The sequence below is a fragment of the Cynara cardunculus genome (genome assembly GCF_001531365.2).
Source record: "Cynara cardunculus var. scolymus isolate 2C chromosome LG 16, CcrdV1, whole genome shotgun sequence".
Taxonomy (NCBI): Eukaryota; Viridiplantae; Streptophyta; class Magnoliopsida; order Asterales; family Asteraceae; genus Cynara; species Cynara cardunculus.
This window is the reverse complement of record NC_037543.1, coordinates 19,919,935-19,929,382: the sequence shown is the minus strand read 5'-3', so window position 1 is coordinate 19,929,382 and position 9,448 is coordinate 19,919,935.

The window sequence follows — 9,448 nt, the reverse complement described above, 5'->3', positions numbered from 1 at the left end:
ATCCTGCTGACTTGCGGAAGCGGTTGGAAGAAAGAGTTCATTAACATTAAACAAGAAGATTTGATTGTGGTACAATATGAGACCCAGTTCAACTTGAAGGCACATTTTGCCTCACGTTTTGTTAGTTCGAAACAACACAAGATTGAACATGTTGTTAATGGTCTGAGGAGAGAGATTAAAGAATTTGTATCGAATCATGATCTTACGAGTTTTCGAAGGACGGTTGAGTATGCTCGACGAGAAGAGCACGAACTCTCTCTCTATGGTAAATCCACACCCGAACCAAAGAGACAGAGAACTAAAAGAACAACTTCTGTACCTGCAAATCGACCTAATCGATCTTTCACTCCGAGAAGGAGTCAGCCCCAGAGTGCTCTTCGAGCCCCGTCTCGAGCCTATTCCATGCATGTATAATATTGTGAATACAAGTAAAATGAATATGTGAATTATGGAACTAATATAAATTCTTTGTAGTCGAACACACCTCACCCTTGCCAACGATGTGGTAAAACGCACCCCAAACGATGTTTCTCTGAATCTTCCAAAATTACGTGTTATCGTTGTGGTGAAATTGGGCATGTTCGTACAAATTTCCCAAGTCGGGATCGGGCGTGTTATACATGTGGACTTTATGGACATCGTAAATCTAATTGCCCAAATGCCAAACGTGAGGAGAGTAAGGCCTCAGGACAGAAATTGATGGTTGGAGGTTCCTCGACTCGAAAGGAGGAGGTACCAAGAGCAAAGGCTAGAGCGTTCCAGATCACAGCAGAGGAGGCTCGGGAAGAGTCAGATATCAACAGCGATATATATTTTGTGAATTCTCGTCCTGCACGTATATTATTTTATTCTAGTGCTACGAATTCCTTTGTGTCACATGCCTATGTTCACTTTCTCGAGTATGTGCCTGTACTTCTTGATAGACCGTTTTTTGTGAATACCGCTAATGGAATCACTTTAGTAGCTGATAGAGTATTCAAAGACTTTACATTAGTATTGGATGATCAAAATTTCTCTGTAGACTTAATCCCTATGGATATACATGGCTTCGATGTGGTTATTGGTATGGATTGATTAGTAGAAAATCGGGCGGATATTATTTGCTCGCAGCGGATGATCCGAATACCGGTTGATGAAGGAGATGGTTATGACAGAGGCAAACCCCCCTCAGTCTATCCCAACCACCACCTCCTTATCCTCTAAGAAGACATAGTCTCAAGCCAATCTTGGTCCTTCACTGAGGACCAAGAAAGCCAAAAAGGGGCAAGCCACACTTTTGACTGTTACCTCTCAACAGGTCTCAATCATTGAAACAAGCCTTATCCCCGAGGCACTCTCTTTACTACCCATCGCCAGATCTTCAGTGATCTCTTTAGACACTGTCGTACACGTGGCCAGTCACCTAACCACTTGAGTGACCAAAATCACTGAAAGTGAGAATATCAACATTGCCACTCTTGAACACCCACTTCATCTCTCCCTCTCCCTTTGTCTTGATTATGCTTTATGATGAGTAATCAATGGTTTTCCTCACTAGTGATGAAGCACCCACCACAGGACCTGAGGTCGCTCCTCTCGAGGCACCTCAGACACTTGCCGCCTATCCTCATGAAAGCGTATGTGAGACTACTAGTGTCAATCCTTTGGGTGACGCTGAGGACCCCTCAAGTACTTCATCTATACCCTACCTTTTCATTTCTACTAACTTAGAGCTTCTTTATGCTTAAGTTTTTCCTTCTTTTTCAGGTCCTTCTACAACGGAACCTACAACCATGGAGAAAGATGTCTATGATATGGTGGAGGACATGAAGCTCCTCTTATCCGTTGTGGCCACTGTCTTGAACAAGATGGATGAGGTCCACACAGCGATGCCCATGAAGGAAGACCTTACTCACAACCCTCTACTGTTAAAGCTGAGGTCTGTGAATTAAAGGATTTGCTAATGACGGTGAAAATTAAAGTGTGCTCCAACATTGAGGCCATCTCCGCTCTTTACAGAAAGGCCGATGAAGTGAAAACTCAGCTCACCAAGCATGATGAGTTGCTTCAACAAATACTCGCACTCCTCCACCAGCCGACCCCGGTCCTTGAGCCCTCTTTCACTGAAGCTGACCGAAAACAACTGGAACCGGTGGCCAAATTCAACCTCATGCAAGCTGAGGCTCTCTCCAACCTCGATCAACATGCTAAAGAAATCTCCATGCATCTTCATGACCTCACCACTTGTATTGATAATGACAAAGAGGGGGAGAAAGACCAGCGTAAGAAAATTGTTGGGGAGAACGCCAATGAAGTTGTCGTTGCCGATGAACCTGAACCGCTCTCTCTTATCCCTCATGTTGAGAATGCCATCACATCCAATGAAGCTGAAGTTGTTGTTGTTGTTGAGGATGATGATAATGTCATGATAGGTCCAGCTACTCACAAAGTCCTTCCCATCACCTCTGCATTAAATGCTAGTGATGAGGAAAGTGATGATGAAGAAGATTAGGATGAAGATCCTCTCCTCCCTAACACTGGACAATATCTTGGGGACGATGATGAAGATGAAGACGATGATGATAAAGACTTTACTATCCAGTACCATCCAAGACCAGCTCCGGCTCAGAAGGGTGTCTCCCTGAGGGAATCATCTTCGAAGGGGGAGAAAACCACAAGAAACCAGCACTCCTCTACTATAGATAAAGGAGTGACTAAAGAAGGCAACCTAGCCATCATCTTCAAGAAGATTGATCCTACCAAGGTTGCACAGAGCTCCATCTTCGTACCTTTCTCTTTGTAAATCTGAAGCCTCCTCCCTTCTACTCAATGCACCAACGATCCCCTATGGTCCTCCAGATGAAAAGATAACTTTTATTCGGAGCTCTCAACGACCAAAGGATGACTCAAATGAGGAGTCAACTCAATCAAAACAGAGTAAAAATACCTCGTTGTACCTCTGGTTATGGTAAGTTGGACTTCCTCACCAACGCTAAACGTGAGGAAGCCTTGAAGGATGAAGAAGAGCTGCGCATTCAATGACAACGGATGGAAGACAGCTTAAAGCTGGCCAAGTCATTAGTTGTCAAAGCTCTGGCCAAAGGAAAGCTAAAGAAAAAGGGTCCAATCAAGGCTCAGACTCAGTTGCTGTCAAAAGTTGAACAAGAAAATCAAAGAGCACTGACGCTGAAGGACCGTGACCTCAGATGGTACAATAAAATGATCAAGAAAAAAATAAGTCCCCACAGGATCTCACCGTCAGTGGACGGATGAAGGATGGTGGACATCTCATTTCTATGGTCATCTTCACAGAGAACCAGATGTTGTCACCGAGTACCAATCTTACCTCAAGAAGTACGGCTTCGATGAATGGCTGGAGATTCAACAGGCTATTAAGCACTTAAAGTCAAAGCACAAGCCAATAACTGAAGACATCCTGAATGATCTTTTCAAGAAGGTGTCAAAGATTGTTGATGTCCCTCCTTTGCCAGAGAAGCCTCTCGCAAGAAAAAGACACATTTCAAATCTTGAAGACGGACTTTCCCATAGGAATGAACACGAGACAAAGTTCTCCTTGAAAGAAATCCTGAAGGATCGAAAGAAACCGGATCTCTCAAATCTAAACCTGACCCTACCAATGAAGGTTCCTTATATACCCAACACTATGCACGTGAAGCTTGAGTATGGATTAATATTCATCGACTATGATGGCAGATACAGTTTCCAGTGAGTATCCGAGTTCCACCTTTATCCAATAGATCATCTGGAGTATCTAAGGACTTGGGTAGATAATGACTTATTTGAAGAGGTGATGGAATGCAAGATCAGGATGGAGATACTGAGATGCAAGAAGCTCGAAAAAGATGTACCTGGGTATATCGACTTCAGTGACTTAGATTAGACATCTTTCTATCTTGTAATATCTTATTTTCCTTTCTTTACTTACAATGTATAATCTATATGTAATAGATCTACCAAAATACTAATGAAAGACTCGTAATATTTTCCAATGATTAATATACAATGAAATCTTCAGTGTCACTGAAAAGAACCCTGAAAAAAGTAATAGGGACAAGAATCTATGAGTTCCAATACTCTTTCATTTACTAACAACTTTCTAGTCAGTGAATATGCTTTCAGTTTCAGTTATCTTATTTATGTCAGTTTATTCTTCAACTTGTAATCCTTTATGAACTTAAGTAAATTTATATAAGTAAACTTTATAACTAAAAAAGATCCCAAAATAGTTAAAAGGGACAAGTATATTTTATTTGTACCTTTTCTTTACTATTATAACTTCAACAATTTTCTTTATGTTGTTTTGTCATCGTCAAATAGGGGGAGATTGTTGATCCTCTCTATCATTGATTTGATTATTATCTTTCTCATCTATCTAAGTATATTATTTCTATTATTCAGTTTCAGTGATCTTTACTGAATCTGTTCAGTGATCGTTGAACGTGTATTGTAAATCATTCAGAGATTGTTATACTTTAAGAAGACAAAACTCACACTACAGATCTTTCAACAATGTCGAAAACAGAAGCTAAAGATTAGAGACCAGCAAGTTCGTGATCTGAAGCGGTATTCAGTGATAACAAGCTCGTCTACATATGTGTGAAGACTGTGGAAGATTCAAGAGAACAGTGATGAGACCTTTTAGTGTCATCCTAGTGTTCATCAATCAAATGAATCTTATCAAGCAAGATTGTTTTTATCTTGTCCTCCCACACATAAAGGATAAACTCATACCTTTCTAAGCATAGTACAGTACAAAGCCACTCCTTTGACTCTAAATGTGCTTACCTACTTTATGAAAGAAGACTGTTCACATATGTCCAAAAGCCTGCCATATCTAAACAAAGGACAAGCTTTCTTCCAAAAAGCTTGACACGTGTCCTGTAGCTTTTGAATTGCATTTAAAGCAATGGGTATATATTGCTGAGTGGTTCCCCTCTCAGTTATTGTTACGAGAAATATATAAAATAAATCTCTCAGACTGTTAGTAAATGGAGATTAGTGCAAGTATACACTTATCAATCCATTATCGTCTTTTACAAGTAATAAAGTGGTAAAAATACCGAATATCGTCCACAAGGAAAAGAATAAAAGTTCATTAAAAGTCTAAATAAAGATATGATTTCAGATGGTGAGTTTGAGGAAATATTTGTGGTGAGTTGGTTTAACACTATTGTTGTGAACAAGTAATAAAGGAGAGCCTAGGGTGTAGGGATTTGTTAAGATATTAAACCGATTTTTAAGTAGATATCATGCTACAACATGATTCTATAGCATGCTTTATAAATAACTTTACAACTAATAGCTTCTTTAAGTTACTCTCTCAAGATGTAGAATGGCGCATAATCATAGACTAAGCCTTCATATCTCTATGCAAGGCTGAAGTAACGACATTGGCTCAAACTATTTCTTATATAAGCTAAATGGAGTGAAATGAGTCTCCTCGATTCTAATTAGCTCTCTTGAGCCTACTTCCATATTATTTATTTTTGTACAAAAGGAATCGGTGTTTCTCTTAACATCACCCAATACCCAAGCTATATTTTTAGCCTACCATACTTGAAATAATAAAATTAATTGCATAAATAATAAAGCATATTAATAAAAAGTAAAGCACAAGAAAGGAAAAGAAAGTAGAAGAAATAAATGCTAAAGGGAATTATAAAGAAGACTTCTTGAATTTAAAAAGAATTTAAAGATACTTCCAAAGTACACTTTCATACCCAAGTTAACTTCTAAAATTACTTGCTTTCAAATGCCAAGTATCCCCTCCTTTACAAACTAGAAAAAAGGGACACAAGAACCAAAAAATAAAACTATTATCTAGCAAAATCACTATTTAAATATCCAGTTAGATCGAATCCTGAGTCTTTGGGATACCAAAGACCTAGATTTGGTGTACCCTTCAGATATCTGAATATTCGCTTTACAACAATCAGATGAGATTTTTTGGGTTCAACTTGATATCGTGCACACAAGTAAGTGGATTACATAATATCAAGTCGGCTAGCTGTCAGACAACAAGGAGCTAATCATTCCCTTATAGGCAGTAATGTTCACAGGTTTCCCATTTGGGTCCTTGTTCAGCGTTAGAGGAGGTGCCAAGGGAGTCTTCATAGCTTAGCGTTGAGTTAAATCGAATTTTTTCAGCATATCATTAACATACTTACTTTGGCTAATGAGTATTCCATTTTCAAATTAATCTGAAGACCAATAAAAATGTTAGTTCACTCATCATACTCATTTTATATTATTTCTTCATGCGTTCAAAGAAACGAACACATAAAGAGGGATTCGTGGATCCAAATATGTTAGTTCACTCATCATACCGTTGGTAATTTTCCAAATTAAAAAAATAGAAAATAATGTCATTAAATTACTGATAGATTAACGATAAAATTTAACTAAATACATAATTAATTAAAATTTGTTGCTAATCCGTCGGTGAAATGATATCATCGACAAGATTCAAGCACGATCTTTCACACTTATTAACTTGTTACTGTGTTTGAGCGCCTGATGATATCACCGACAAGATTCAAGCACGATCTTTCACATTTATAAACATGTTACTGTGTTAGAGCGCCTGATGGTGGTCAAGTTTGTCATCAATTAGATATAAGTAATTCATGCATATATATCAATGAACACTAGCGACAAATTTTAATTGATTATGTATTTGGTTGAATTTCGTCTTTAATCTGTCAGTAATTTAAACAAATTATTTTCTATTTTTTTTAATTTAGAAAATAACCAACATAATATATATTANTATTTTATTCAAAAATAAAAACGTCATCGCTTTCTCAAAATCATATAAAGTCATATTATAACATCGACTGAGATAAAGAATAAAATGAAATATTAAAAACACGATGTATCTCGCTGCATTGCGCGAGTACTCTTCTAGTATTAATAAACACTAGCGACGGATTTTTATTAATTATGTATTTAGTTAAATTTCGTCGTTAATCTATCAGTAATTTAAGTAAATTATTTTCTATTTTTTTTTAATTTAGAAAGTCACCAATGAAATATATTTTATTTTTAATTATCAGTAATTTAAGTAAATTATTTTCTATTTTTTTTTAATTTAGAAAGTCACCAATGAAATATATTTTATTTTTAATTGAAATAAATTTAATCATTAATCTTTTTTTTATTTTGAAAAATCTCTAACAAAATATATTTTATTTTTAATTAAAAGAAATTCCACTTGTAATATGTTTTAAATGTAAGTACTTTTTGTAAACGTAGTAATTTTTTGGTATATTTGTTTCATTTTATAGAGTTTAGTACTTTTTGTTCAAAAAATGTTTAGAGACTTAATGGTTCGGAATATGAAAGTCCATTGGTCCTTTTTTCAAACTTTTTCTATTATTTTTTCACATTAACTAGTTATATATGTCATATGAATGTATCTAACAGGTTTTAGAAATTTTAAGAAGTTATTTAACATGTTTTGAAATGTCCAAGCACTTATTTGTTCCAAAAAATTGTCTAAAGACTTAATCATTCAAAACACTGAAGTCCATTGGGTTTTTTAGACTTTTTCTATAAATATTTACTCATAAAAATAACTTTTAAATTATACAATGTTAAAAATATCAAAATAATTAAGATAAATTTATAATATTCATGCTTAAGTATATAATAATAATGTATAATGTGTGTGGATGCATTCACACACATATATATATACATATGTCTGTGTTAATATATAAAATAAAAATAATAATGATAAAATATTTTTATATAAAATATATAAAATAAAAAATTATATTTATATATGTATAAAAAATAATAATAATAAAATATATTATATTATTTGATTGATTTTGATATTTTATGTTGTTAATCAGGGTTCAATTTTCAAAGCGTCCCTATTAAGGGGATGCCATTAACACTCATCTTATGGGGTATTTGGGATTGCTTATTTAATGTGATTATTTGTTGGGTTAAAGTATGTGCGTTATTGTTGTATTCAAGTTCTCCATATTTTACATGCTTTGTAATAGATTAGCTTTATACTTTCCTTAGTATAAATAGTAGTTTACTTTGTAATTGTTATTAACAAGTCATTAACATTTCTGTAATCTGTGATTAGCATTGTAATTCTCTCTCAAGCAATCAAAGAGATTTTGGTGATCTATTCTCTCTCTTCATCTCATTCTTAATGTTCTTGAAGATCTTGATCAGTTGTGTATGATTTGGACATTTCAATTGGTATCAGAGCAAGCTGCAGCAGTTTGATTAGAGGATTAAACGAATTTATCAAGAATTTGCACGAATTTTAGTGGATTTTAGTGGAAAAATCGATCTGTGTTCATAGTGTTCTTCATATGTTCTTCGTTCCAGAATCTGATTTTAGGCTTAAATCGTTTGAATTTTGGTTGTTAATTGATAAATCTTACATCGCTAGATTCGCATTTTGATTTAGAACAAATTAGATTCACATTGTTTTTGATTTTAAACAAGTTTTGAACCTGATTTGATCGAATTTTGAGTTTTCGAAAACTGTTAAGTGTTCTTCAAAATTCATAATTTGTCATGTTTTGATCCAAATTTTTGGTGAAAAAATGTGAAATTTGTGTTTTTGCTTGAATATTAGTCCGATTAACTCTTGATCGATTTAGGTTAATATCGCTTAAAGCTTGTACGATTTAGTACTTGCAATATTTGTGTGAATTGAGTTTGATCGGATTAAGCTAAACCGGGTAACTCTTGATCGGATTAAGAGGTAAATCGTTCAACTCTTGTGCGATTTAGTGAGCGATTTAGGTAATCCACTTGGTAAGTCATTTGTATCTTTGTGCGATTTATATTGTAAAGTGTGCGATTTATTTGAAGTTCGGTTATAGCCTGAGCGAATTGGTGAGCGATTTAAGTGTAAGGTTGAGCGGTTTAATCTGCGATTTATATTGATTTGTTGAATGTTTTGATTGATCGTACTTTGACTGTTTGACCGTATTTTGACTTTGATTCTTTGAACGGACTCGTGAACGGATTTTGACTTTGTGTTGTGATCGATTTAAATCTTTGACTTNTTTTTAAATGTAAGTATTTTTGTGTAAATATAAGTATTTTTGTGTAAATATAAGTATTTTTGTGTAAATATAAGTATTTTTTAGGTATATTTGTTTCATTTTATAGATTTAAGAAATTTTTTTCAAAAAATGTTTAGGGATTTAATCGTTTAAAATATGAAAGTCTATTGGCCCCCCTTTTTCAGACTTTTTCCATCATTTTTTCATATTAACTAGTTGTATATGTCATAAGAATGCATCTAACAGGTTTTAGAAAGTCGAATAAGTTATTTAACATGTTTTGAAATGTCCAATAACTTATTTGTTTGAAAAAATTGTATAATAACTTAATCATTTTAAACACTAAAGTCTATTGAGTTTTTTTAGACTTATTTTAAAAAACCAAAGAGACGGTTATAATTTTT